Source organism: Hyperolius riggenbachi, chromosome 4 (assembly GCF_040937935.1).
Source record: "Hyperolius riggenbachi isolate aHypRig1 chromosome 4, aHypRig1.pri, whole genome shotgun sequence".
Taxonomy (NCBI): domain Eukaryota; kingdom Metazoa; phylum Chordata; class Amphibia; order Anura; family Hyperoliidae; genus Hyperolius; species Hyperolius riggenbachi.
The window spans coordinates 273,731,675-273,743,739 of record NC_090649.1 but is presented as its reverse complement, the minus strand read 5'-3'; the positions used below and the strand labels follow the sequence as shown (position 1 = coordinate 273,743,739).

Below are 12,065 nucleotides of genomic sequence, written 5' to 3'. Positions count from 1 at the left end.
CCTACATATAAGCTTTATGTTCAACATTTCCTACTGCCCAATTCATCCGCTGATCTGACCCAATAAATGGAAGGGAATCATACCTGCAAACATCCAGATTCTGCACGGCTAGTGCTGATAAATGAAACAACGGCTCAGTACAGTGTGTACATGACGCTCAGTGGGGAGGAGCTGCAGTAACCCAGCAAACACCGCCCGTCTCCACACGCCTACTTCCTCACTGCTAGCCAATAGTCTCAAAGTGGGTAACTCACCAATAGTCATAAATCTTATTTGCATATGCTTGCTTAAAACCGATTGGCTGAAAGTAAGTTAGACGGTTGTGCGCTATGATAGGGCAGTGGGAGTTCCAAGGTGGGAGAAGGGTGACTGATTTGCGATAGGTTGCTTAGGGGAGGAGAATTGTGGCGTGGGCTAGGCGGGGCTTTGCGCAGCGGCTGGATGCAGAGAGCTGGCGGGACTAGGATGGAACGACACAGTCAGCAGCAGCATTAGGGAATAGTGACCAGGATGGGTGATGATGAGTTGTTGTAAAGTGTACCTGCAGGCAAACGTGTATAAAATAAACGCATAAATACACCAGCAGCTATTAAAGTATGCCAATATTTATTGCGCTAATACATGAGTAGAATAATGATTAACCCTCGCCGCTGCAGGACCCTGAATATGCGGAGAGCGCTTTCCCAGATAAATATTCCATTCTCATTCAATCACTCACATCCATTCCCACACAGGCAATCTAGCCAGTATCGTCACGTCTTGCCTGACCTTTTCCACTAGAGCGATTGCTGAATTGAAAAATCGCTAGCGTTTTTAAAATTGCTACGGTTTGCTAAATAACATAGGAATCGCGGTAGGTAATTTCCACTATCGCGAATCGTTTTTTACTAAATCGCGCCCTGGAGCGATTTTTGCCTCGATTTTGCTATGCAGTGCATAGCATAGCAAAATTGCGATCGCAAACGGGAAATCGCCGGGAAATTTTGGACTTTGCTGAATCGCAATTGCTAGCATTTAGCGAGATTGCTAGTGGAAAAGGGCCCAGCTTCCTGCACACTGCAAATCCGATTTGCGATTCCGTTTCTGATTTGCAATTCCGATTTTCCCTGAATGCTATCAACAGAAAAACGCAGCATGCTGTAACGATTAAAAATCGGAATCGCATATAAAAAAATCAGAATCGGATTTTAATTGTTTTTTACATGCAATTCCGATTTCTAATTGTTACTGCATGCTGCATTTTTTTCTGTTGATAGCATTCAGGGAAAATCGGAATCGCAAATCGGAATCGCAAATCGGATTTGCAGTGTGCAGGGAGCCTTAAAGCGCTTGTGCAATGATTCCCTATGAGAGTGTTCACATCTGAGTGGTTTGTTTCCAATTCGTTCAGCAAAGCGCTGCCTGTACCATTTTTGGGGCAATTTCCCTGTAATGGCAGGTATAGGGAAATCGCAAAATGCTTGAAAAAGCGATTGGTATAGCGATTTCCCCACCGCTTTTAAGAATTAATACATTGTATTTATTCTTTTCCGGATCAAAGAGTTCACTTCCTGACTTGTGTCATTAAGTGAAAAAACAAATCGCTCTGCTAAAGCGCTTTGAAAAGCACTTTACAAAAAAATGAAGCACGCAGGTAAGCGACAGGAAGGGGGAAAAAAATCACTCACAAAATCGAGAATCGCTATCGTCAGCGATTTCTTTTTTACACGTGAACAAAGCCTTAATAAAGCAAATTGGAAATAAGCGTATGTTAAAGAGAACCCGAGGTGGGTTCTAACAATGTTATCATTCAGCACACAGAGGCTGGGTCTGCATATACTGCCCAGTCTCTGTTGCTATACCGCTCTCCCCCCCAGGCCCCCCCTGCGCACTGCTGTCCCCCTAAATCACACAGCCGTGCTATCGACACACAGAGTGTCGCAGCCGGCTGTTTACCTTCTCCAGTGTCAGTCTCGCCGCTTCCCCGCCTCCTCCATAGCACCAATCCCCGTCCGCGTCCCTTCCCTCCAATCAGCGGGGAAGGAAGGGACGCATGCGGGAACCGGCGCTATGGAGGAGGCGGGGAAGAGGCGAGACTGACACTGGAGAAGGTAAACAGCCAGCTGTGACACACTGTGTCGATAGCACGGCTGGGTGATTTATGGGGGGCAAGCAGAGCGCAGAGGGGGCCTGGGGGGGGGGGCGGTATAGCAACAGAGGCTGGGCAGTATATGCAGACCTAGCCTCTGTGTGCTGATAACATTCTTAGAACCCACCTCAGATTCTCTTTAAATACTATAGGTAATTCCAGGGTTGTAGAAAATCATTGTGTGGATTAGGATTATATTTGTATACAAAATTTGACACCTCAGTAGAGTTAATCACTGTTCCTCCTACGTTTCTGCCCAGATGGATAGAGGATGAGGATATGCAAATCAGTTGGCCTGTCCCATGGTGCATTGCGCTGGCCAACTTTGTCTATTGGTGCGTACACATGCCTGATCCTTACAAACGACGGGTCGTCAGACCTGCCGCCGGGACGGCCTGTCTGCCGACAGTTTCCCATTGTGTACAGTCTGACGGCAGGCTGATCAGGCTGGTTTTGACTGATCCACTGGTTTTGACTGACCTGTCGTTTGTAAAGATCAGGCATGTGTACGCAGCTTATCAGAAATAGGAATAATCAATAAGATGCAAATACTTCAGAAATTATGCAAATTGTTTTGCAAATATATGCAGCTTGAAAAAGGACCAAACAATTTGAGGCTTCTTGCACACTACATGCAATTCAGATTTTTTTTTTATACAATCCAATGTTTTTATTCCAATACGGCATCTTGCATCTGATTAAAAAACGTAGCAACATGCGGTACGTTTATTAATCGGAATCCAAAATCGTATCGTATAAAAACAAACAAAAAAAAAAAACGGAATCGCATGTAGTGTGCTAGAGGCCTGAAGAGAGAACTTGTAACATAAAATAGCCTCTGGATCCTATCAAGGCTTCCCTCGTACTCCTCCATCCCACTGTGGTCTCACTAGATGTCCATGAACGGCGGGCATGTAAATATTTACCTTTCCGGCTCCAGCACAGGCGCAGTAGCGGCTCTTGTCTCGGGCTAAAGCGGAAATAGCTGATCCCGGTCGGGTCCGCTCTACTGCTCAGGCGCAAGTCTAAGGTGCCTTATCCTATTGGGGAGCTGCTACTTAGGACCCCTCTTGGCTGATATGGCTTGGCTGACCCCTGATGACGTCGTGAGCCGAAACTAGTCGGGGCGAGAACAGGCAGTGTCGCGCGCCCTTGCTGTTACCACCGATCTTGCAGCTATGCAATTCGCTTGCTCTGCCGTCTATAAGACGGCAGAGCTCTGTAAGCAGGTCAGGAGCAGCTTTCATTGGCTCCTGACCGCATGATCACGGAGAGCCAATCACATTGGCTCCCATTGATAGACAGCGTCAGGAGCCAATGAAAGCGGCTCCTGACCAGCTGTCAGCACTCTGCCGTCATAGAGACAGCAGAGAGAGGAGCCTGCGGCGATGGGGCAGCAATGTGACTGGCAAGAGTGACGGGTATGTGAGGTGATTTTTCGGGAGGCGGCGTTTTACCGTACCAGCAGTCTCTGGTCTATAAGAGGACAGAGACTGCTGGTACGGAAGTGGTTAAATTGCCTTAGCCTCTGGACGGTTTCTGACATCTTTGCTGGACTTAGGCTACTTTCCACTGTAGCTTCCAAAAAAACATATGTGATTTGATTGGCGAAAATTCGTAAATTTGTACGCGTTTCATGCAAAGTTTCGTACACGTAAATTCGCATTAACCACATTTAACATAATCTGCCTAGTAACAGCTTAGTCATGACTGCTGACAATTTCCTGTAACCATGCATTTAATGCGAATTTTCATGCAAATAACGCATTGCTATATGATGTCATTGCAAAGCATTATATGCGAATCGCGGCCGATACACATCCTAAAAAAATGAAGCAGTACAAATGCTTACGAAAAGTCGCATTAAATGGAAACAGCCCCATTCACTACCATTTGTTGCTAAACTACTTTTCTATGCAAAAAAATTAATACAAAACGCACAAGTGGAAACCTAGCCTAACTGAATTATAAGATATTAATCTGTTCATTAATACTGGATTTTGCTGTGAATATGCATAACAGCACATGCATGTGGCCACGGACTATCACTAGCAACCAATTGCCCTACCGGATTCTATGGACATATTAACTAAGCTAAGGAGGCCCTTTATTGAATATCTAGCTCATTTGACCATAGTTCTATGTGTGTGGTATGTTTGGTGGGTTGTGGTTGATGGGAGGGTGTCTGGGTGGGAGGTATGGGGGGGGGGGGGGGGCAGCAACATTTTAACTAGGTGTTTTTGTATTCAATAAAGTATATTCATTTTATGGAAAAGTAAGCCTTCTGGTAATTATTGGTGCGCATACCCCACATTTCATACCGTTCTCATTGTTTATTGTTTTTTACACTTTTTAAAGTGGACCTGAACTCTTGCACAGGACACAATGAAAACATAACAGAAATGCACCCTGTATGTATTTAAAGAGTTTAGCTTGTGTAATCCCCCCTCATTTGTGTCTAATCACTAGTTGTAATTTGATCCCCCCCCCCCCCTGTGTCACATGACTGCCTATGGCAGATAAACCCACTTGAAAGTAGAGGCTGTAAACAATATGTCTGCTTCCATGAAACAAGAAGTAGAAACCTGCAGATTTATTTTAGGATTTGTATCCGCCGTAACAAAGAAATGTTTTTTTGTTTAAAGGTTATTATGCTGTTGTGTATCTTTTAGAGCAGAGAGGATATTCTGAGTTCAGGTGCACTTTAATGACAGGGTTCTTAAACTTCGCACAGGTGGTTATTGGGTGACTGGGATTAACATTCATGAAAGTGGGTGGAGCCTGCAACAGCCAATCAAAATTGACCTATTGATTTTCAAGAGAATATTTTAATTGTTGCCATCTTACTCTGTTAATAGCAGAGGCCTCAAACCTGGTACAGTCAATCATTGGGTGATTAGGGTTCAAATTCAGAAAGGAAGCCACAATCAGATTTTTTAAATTTTTATGGGCAGATTTTCTGTATTAATGCAGAGGAACCCGAAAGCTCAAAAACTTGATTGAGTGTGTGTTAAGGTTAGAATAAGTGGGCAGGCCAACAACATCCAAATACATACCCGGCCAACACCGGATCTTCCGCTAGTAAATTATATAAATAAAATACATGTATGTTAAAATATAAAAATTAGGTTCTTATCCATTAGCCGGGCGCATCCGGCAGGTGGCGCTAATTACTATTCCCCCTCCAGGCCGACATGGATAGTAGGGAAAGATGTAACTCTGGTGGAGTTTTGTCGACTCGCCACCTGCCGGATGCGCCCGGCTAACGGATAAGTACCAAAAATTATATTTACTGCTCAGTAAAATAAAGGGAACACAAAAATAACACAGTCTGAATGAATGAAATATTTGTATTAAATAATTCGCTCTTTATAAAGTTGAATGTGCTGACACCAAAATCACACAAAAATTATCAATGAAATTCAAATTTGGTTCTTTTCCGGTAGCCGGGCGCATCCACTAGGTGGCGATAAAACTCCACCAGAGTTACATATTTCCCTATTATCCATGGCGGCCTGGAGGCGGAATAGTAATTATCGCCACCTGGTGGTTGCGCTTGGATAACGGAATAGTACCTCAAATTTATCAACCCATGAAGGTCTGAATTTGGAATTGCACGCAAAATTGAAGTGGGAAAAAATACTACAGGCTGATACAACTTTGATGTAATGTCCTTAAAGAGGAGCTGTTAGGTATAAGGTCTCAGAGAAAATAAACACATATATCAGTAGCTAAAGATTGGCTGTACTTACATTACATATGCATTTCACTGTCCACGTTTGGACTTCACAGAATTTGTATATAGTATATGCAGAGAATGATGCTCCTGACAGCTCATGGCAGGTTCCATGTTTGTCTGTCTCCTATGAAGCCAAATGTGTCGTCATGTCCTGCCTGCTTCCTGATCACAGAAAAGCTCGTACTGAATAACACTAGTGTGCAGTGAATATTAATTAGCCATGTGGCTAGGAACAATAGCGGACTCCTGCAGTGTACTCTGCTGGGAGATTTATCTGTGCTGTGGCTGGACTGAGTTACAAGCTGCTGAAACTTGATCCTGTAACTTCTCCTTAGCAGCCGAGGGGAGGGCCCCAGAATGCTTTGCAGTATTCTTTGCGGCTTGCGTCCTCTTAAGCAGGGCTGTGGAGTCGGTCCAAAAATCCACCGACTCCGACTCCTTAGTTTAGGTTTCCTCCGACTCCACGACTCCGACTCCTCTAATTTGCATATTACAATTTTGTTGATTAAAAGTATGTAACATGAAATTCGTCTCTTAACTGCCAACGCTTAGGAATTTTACAAGACAACTGAAGTGAGAAGGATATGTAGACTACTATATTTATTCCCTTTAGACTAAAACTAGTCCATGGTAAGAGTACTTGTAAAAGGTACAAACCGGAACAAAAAACATCTATCAGGCCCTAGGCAATGTAAGTGTGGGTACATGTAAGAATGATGTGCAGGTACTCTGCAGGGGAATGAGAAGATTGTAAACAGACAACACCTCTGTGTTCAATGTGCACAGCATTCTCAGTGGATTCCCTGCAGCTCTGTGGGGAGTGCATATGTAGAGTATAGTACTACTGTGTAACAAAGTAAACCTGAGACAGATGAAATTAAAGTTTTTTACATACCTGGGGCTTCCTCCAGCCGCCTTCAGGATAATCAGTCCCTCGTTGTCCTCCTCCACCACCTGGATCTTCTGCTATGAGTCCAGGTACTTGAGCCAGTCAGGCGTAGTGCGCATGCACACACTCCGCCGTCAGGAGCATACTACACCTGTGCAGCACTATTGCGCGGGTGCAGAATGTCCCTGGCTGTGGGAGCGGCATGCGGCCGGACAGCGCTGACTGGCTGAATTACCAGGACTCATAGCAGAAGATCCGGGTGGTGAGGGACAGTGAGGGACTGATTAGCCTGAAGGGGGCTGGAGGAAGCCCCAGGTATGTATAAAACTTTACTTTTCATCCGTCTCAGTTACCCTTTAATTTGTAGTCACCAAACCAAATTTTAATAACATATCAAATTATTTGATTTCATCAGCAAAGGGAGTGCATACATTTGCATAAATCAGCATCAATGCAGAATTATTTCCATCTCGTTGACCATCTCTATTAGAGACACAGCTACACATCAGGCTTTATTCTTACAGCATAGATGTTATTTAGTATATATAAGAGATTCCTGAGTACACATCATCCAAGGTTCGGTCCTTGGCCCCCTACTGTTCACCCTATACACATCCTCCATTGGCAAGGTTATCTCCTCCATGGGTTTTAACTACCATCTGTATGCAGATGACACCCAGATCTACCTCCACACCCCTGACATATCCACCACTACCATGGACAAGGTCTCCTCCTGCCTATCCGCCATCTCCTCCTGGATGTCTGCTAGGTTCCTGAAACTAAATCTAGACAAAACGGAATTTATGATCTTCCCACCCCGGCCATCCACGAATCTCCCAGATGTGCATGTCACTGTTAACCACACTACCATTCGCCCTACCTCTCAAGCCCGCTGTCTGGGTGTCACCCTGGACTCCGCACTCTCCTTCACTTCCCACATCCAAAACCTCACAAAGTCCTGCAACTTCCACCTTCGTAACATCTGTAAGATTCGCCCTTTCCTGACCTCTGCCACCACCAAACTCCTCATCCATGCCCTCATAATTTCCCGCCTTGACTACTGCAATGCCCTGCTGTCTGGTCTCCCTATGACCCGAACAGCCCCACTGCAGTCCATCATGAATGCGGCAGCCAGAATTATCCACTGCTCCCATCGCTCCACCACGGCAGATCCCCTCCTAGAATCCCTCCACTGGCTTCCTATCCAGTCCAGAATCAGATTCAAGATACTGTGTCTGACTTACAAATCTGTCCACAAAACCTGTCCAACCTACATTTCCGATCTTACTCAGAGGTACACACCTAGCCGCTCACTCCGCTCTTCCAATGAACTTCGCCTAACCGCCCCCCGCATCACCCAGTCCCATGCACGCCTCCAGGACTTCTCAAGAGCTGCTCCAACACTATGGAACTCCCTACCTCCACCCATTAGGGCAGCCCCCTCCTTCAACATCTTCAAGAAAGCCCTCAAAACTCACCTTTTCACTCTGGCCTACTACCCCTCACAAGTGCTCTAAACCTACAGCTGAACTCTGGTCCCCTACCATTCGTGTCCTTACCTCTCCCTCTAGATTGTAAGCCTTTGGGCAGGGTCCTCCTCCTTTTGTGTCCTACCTGATCTGGCACCTCCATTACTGTGAACCCATGCCATGCATTTGAGTGAACCTAACTTGCCTAATCTCCATGCTTCATCCAGTGACTGACTAAGCATTACCTTGTACTAATACTGTGCTGTGTGATCTGGTTTTCTTGTATTCCTGTATTGTCATATTGCTGTATGTCACCCCTAAATATTGTCTGTAACCTAAATTAATGTTCAGCGCTGCGTAATATGTTGGCGCTTTATAAACACATTAAATAATAAATAATAATAATAATATATACAGTCACAATCAGATATGTATATCTGACCTTAAAAATACGGGGACTGCTTTATTGAAGCAGCACAAGTAACTAATTTTGATTGGTTTATTTCATTTTTGTGGACTAAGCACAGCTATTACTGTATATATACTGTATATATACATTATTTTTAATGACTATTATCTGAGAAATAGAACATTTTATCATATTTTCTATTTTAATTACAGTTACAAATTCATTAGGAGTCGGAGTCGGTGCATTTTTTACCGACTCCGACTCCAGGCACCCAAAATTGCCCGACTCCACGACTCCGACTCCACGACTCCGACTCCGACTCCACAGCCCTGCTCTTAAGAGCTTGGGTCTAACAGCTTTGCTGATAAGCACACATCAAATGAAAGAGAGATTTTTATCTTCACTATTGCCTTTTTGGCTTCCGTCTAAACTGTTTAACACAGGAGAATAGAGGTTTAAATTAGCTTCTGCAGCCTGACAGTTACTCTTTAAAACAAGAAAAAATGAGGCCCAGTAGTGTGTGTGGCCTCCACGAGCCTGTATGACCTCCCTACAATGCCTGGGCATGGACTAGAGCATCCACCAACTCCTGGACAGTCCGTGGTGGATGGAGCGAGACATGATGTCCCAGGTGTGCTCAATTGGATTCAGGTCTGGGGAACGGGCAGGCCACTCCATAGCATCTATGCCTTTGTCTTGCAGGAACTGCTGACACACCCCAGCCATATAAGGTCTAGCATTGTCTTGCATTAGGAGGAACCCGGGGCCAAACACACCAGCATATGGTCTCACAAGGGGTCTGAAGATCTCATCTCGGTACCTAATGGCAGTCAGTTTACCTATGGCAAGGACATGGGGGGTGTGCAGCCCCCAAAGAACTGCCACCCCATACCATTACTGACCCACTGCCAAACTGGTCATGCTGAAGGATGTTGCAGGCAGCAGAACGCTCTCACGTCTGTCACGTGCTCAGCGTGAACCTGCTTCCCTCTCTGAGGAGCACAGGGCATCCGTGTTGAATTTGCCGATCTTTGTGTTCTCTGGCAAACTCCAAACGCATGGTTTTGGGCTGTAAGTACAACCCCCACCTGTGGATGTTGGGCCATCATACCACCCTCATGGAGTGTTTCTGACTGAGCAGGCACATGCACATTTGTGGCTCCCTGGAGGTCATTTTACAGGGCTCTGCCAATGTTCCTCTTTGCACAAAGTCAGAGGTAGCGGTCCTGCTGCTGGGTTGTTGCCCTCCTACACATCTCCTGATGAACTGGCCTGTCTCCTGGTAGTACTTCCATGCTCTCGACACTACACTGAGAGACACAGCAAACTTTCTTGCCACAGCTTGCATTGATGTGCCATTCTGGATGAGCTGCACTTCCTGAGCCACTTGTGTGGGTTGGAGAGTCTATCTCATGCTACCACTAGAATGAAAGCACCGCCAGCATTTAAAAGTGATCAAAACATCAGCCATTACCACTCCTTTATTGCGGATGCCTTGCCTATAATTTCCAACCTTAGTCTATTCCATTTGCACAACGGCATGTGCAATTGATTATCAATCAGTGTTTCTACCGAAGTGGACATTTTGATTTCACAGAAGTGTGATTAACTCTGTTTTTGAGCAGTATATATGTGTGTGTGTGTGTGTGTGTGTGTATATAGCAGCAATAGCAGCATAGGGGGCGATATACAGGCTGGGAACGCGAAGAATCACTCGCGTTCCCATGCCTGTCGGCCGGTGACGGCCAAACACGGAAGTGTTCGCCGGCGGGTCCTGGAGCGTCAGAGTGGGGCTGCGAGGGCACCGATCGGCTGCTGGGGGCTGAGGGAAGCCCCAGGTGAGTAAATCTCATTTTTTATAGTTGACTTAAGTTTCACTTTAACTTGAACTGAGCCTGTGGTCTTCCATTTCCTCAGTATGTTTTTAACTGTGGAAACAGACAGTTTAAAATGCACCAGCAGCAGTTGGTCTGTGGAGAAAATTGTGGATCCCATATGGACAGGAGTCCAGAGGAGAAGAACCTCGTAGGTAAGTATGGGGAGGTTAGTTTCAAAAACGTTTAATCCCAGGTGCACAGTTTCCTTTAAAGCTGCACTGTTCCTGCACTGAGACCCCTTGAATATATTCAACAATATTGGCAAATGTGTTTTTTGCAGCTGCATATCCCTCTGTGTACAAGCACACCACACTGCACCAGTGCAGTAACACTGAGCCACTCGTGCATGGCTTAGAGCGGGTATGTGCTACTGCGCAGGCAAGGGTTATACTGGTGCCTACGCGGTGCGGCTGCAGTTGCACATGGGCAGGAGCACACCCACGGAGAAGAAAAGGGTCCTGGCGACCAGGCATGGGCTCAAATTTGGATTCAGGTGAGTCCGGATAGTGCTATCCGGATCTCTTCCAGTAATGCTGTGCAGGCTGGGCGGGGGGGGGTCAAGCTTACCTGTGTGATGTCTTCTTTGTCCGTCCTTCGGCGCCTCCCACGATGCGTTCCACTCGGCGCTCATGTGACTACAAACACTTCCTCCTTCCGGGTTGAAGGAGGAAGTGTTTGTAATCACATGACGCGCGTGGAACGCATCGTGGGAGGCGCCGAGGGTCGGACGAAGAAGACGTCACACAGGTAAGCTTGACCTTCCACCCAGCCCGCACAGCATTACTGGGTGAGATCCGGATAGCACTATCCGGACTCACCCGAATCCGAGCCCATGCCTGCTGGCGAGCAGCAGAGGATGGTGATCAGGGAAGTCTCTGGAGCATCTGCAGACTTCCCTCTACTGTGGTAAGTATCTAGTTTTTAGAAGAAAAGTTGTAGAGTGGACAATGTAATATGAGCTGCTAGGAGAATTGCAAGAGAATGCCTACTTTTAAAAAGATGTACAAAAATGGTAAAAGTAAGACTGCACTTAAAATGTAGCACAAATAGGTTTGATCTGATTAATGGCCAACACATTTGAGCTCTAAAGGTGTGTGTGCATGGTGAGTTTTACTTGTTGTCCGTGTTGTGATTGGCCGTGGTGATCAGAATTGTGTGTGGTGGTTTATATTGATTGATTTGGCCCTATATCTTACATACACTAAGGCCCAGTGCACACCAAAACCGCGAGCAGATCCGCAATACGCTAGCGGTTTTGGGAACTGATTTCAGAGCGATTCTAGGTATGTTTAGAGAGGTTTTCTAAACATACCTAGCGGTTTTGCGTGCGTTTTTGTGTAACAGATTACACATATTGTTACAGTAAAAGCTGTTACTGAACAGCTACTGTAACAAAAATGCCTGGCAAACCGCTCTGAAGTAGCGTTTTTCAGAGCGGTTTGCGTTTTTCCTATACTTTACATTGAGGACGAAACGCTTCCGAAATCCGCAAACGCGCAGCAGGAGGCGCGTTTGCGGCTTGGCAAGAACCGCAAACCGCCGGTGTGCACCATC

General features: G+C 45.8%; 1 protein-coding gene across 3 annotated transcripts in view; it reads right to left on the bottom strand.

Moving 5' to 3' along the window:
* Nucleotides 1-231, bottom strand: part of CEP57L1 (centrosomal protein 57 like 1) — an 87,018-nt gene extending 86,787 nt beyond the window's left edge. The window contains exon 1 of one of the 3 annotated variants that reach the window (XM_068279439.1): nucleotides 84-231. The gene's annotated coding sequence lies outside the window, so the exon portion shown is untranslated. The remainder of the gene's footprint in view (nucleotides 1-83) is intronic. The other 2 variants (XM_068279441.1, XM_068279440.1) reach the window with 2 other exon arrangements.
* Nucleotides 232-12,065: the final 11,834 nt, after the last annotated feature.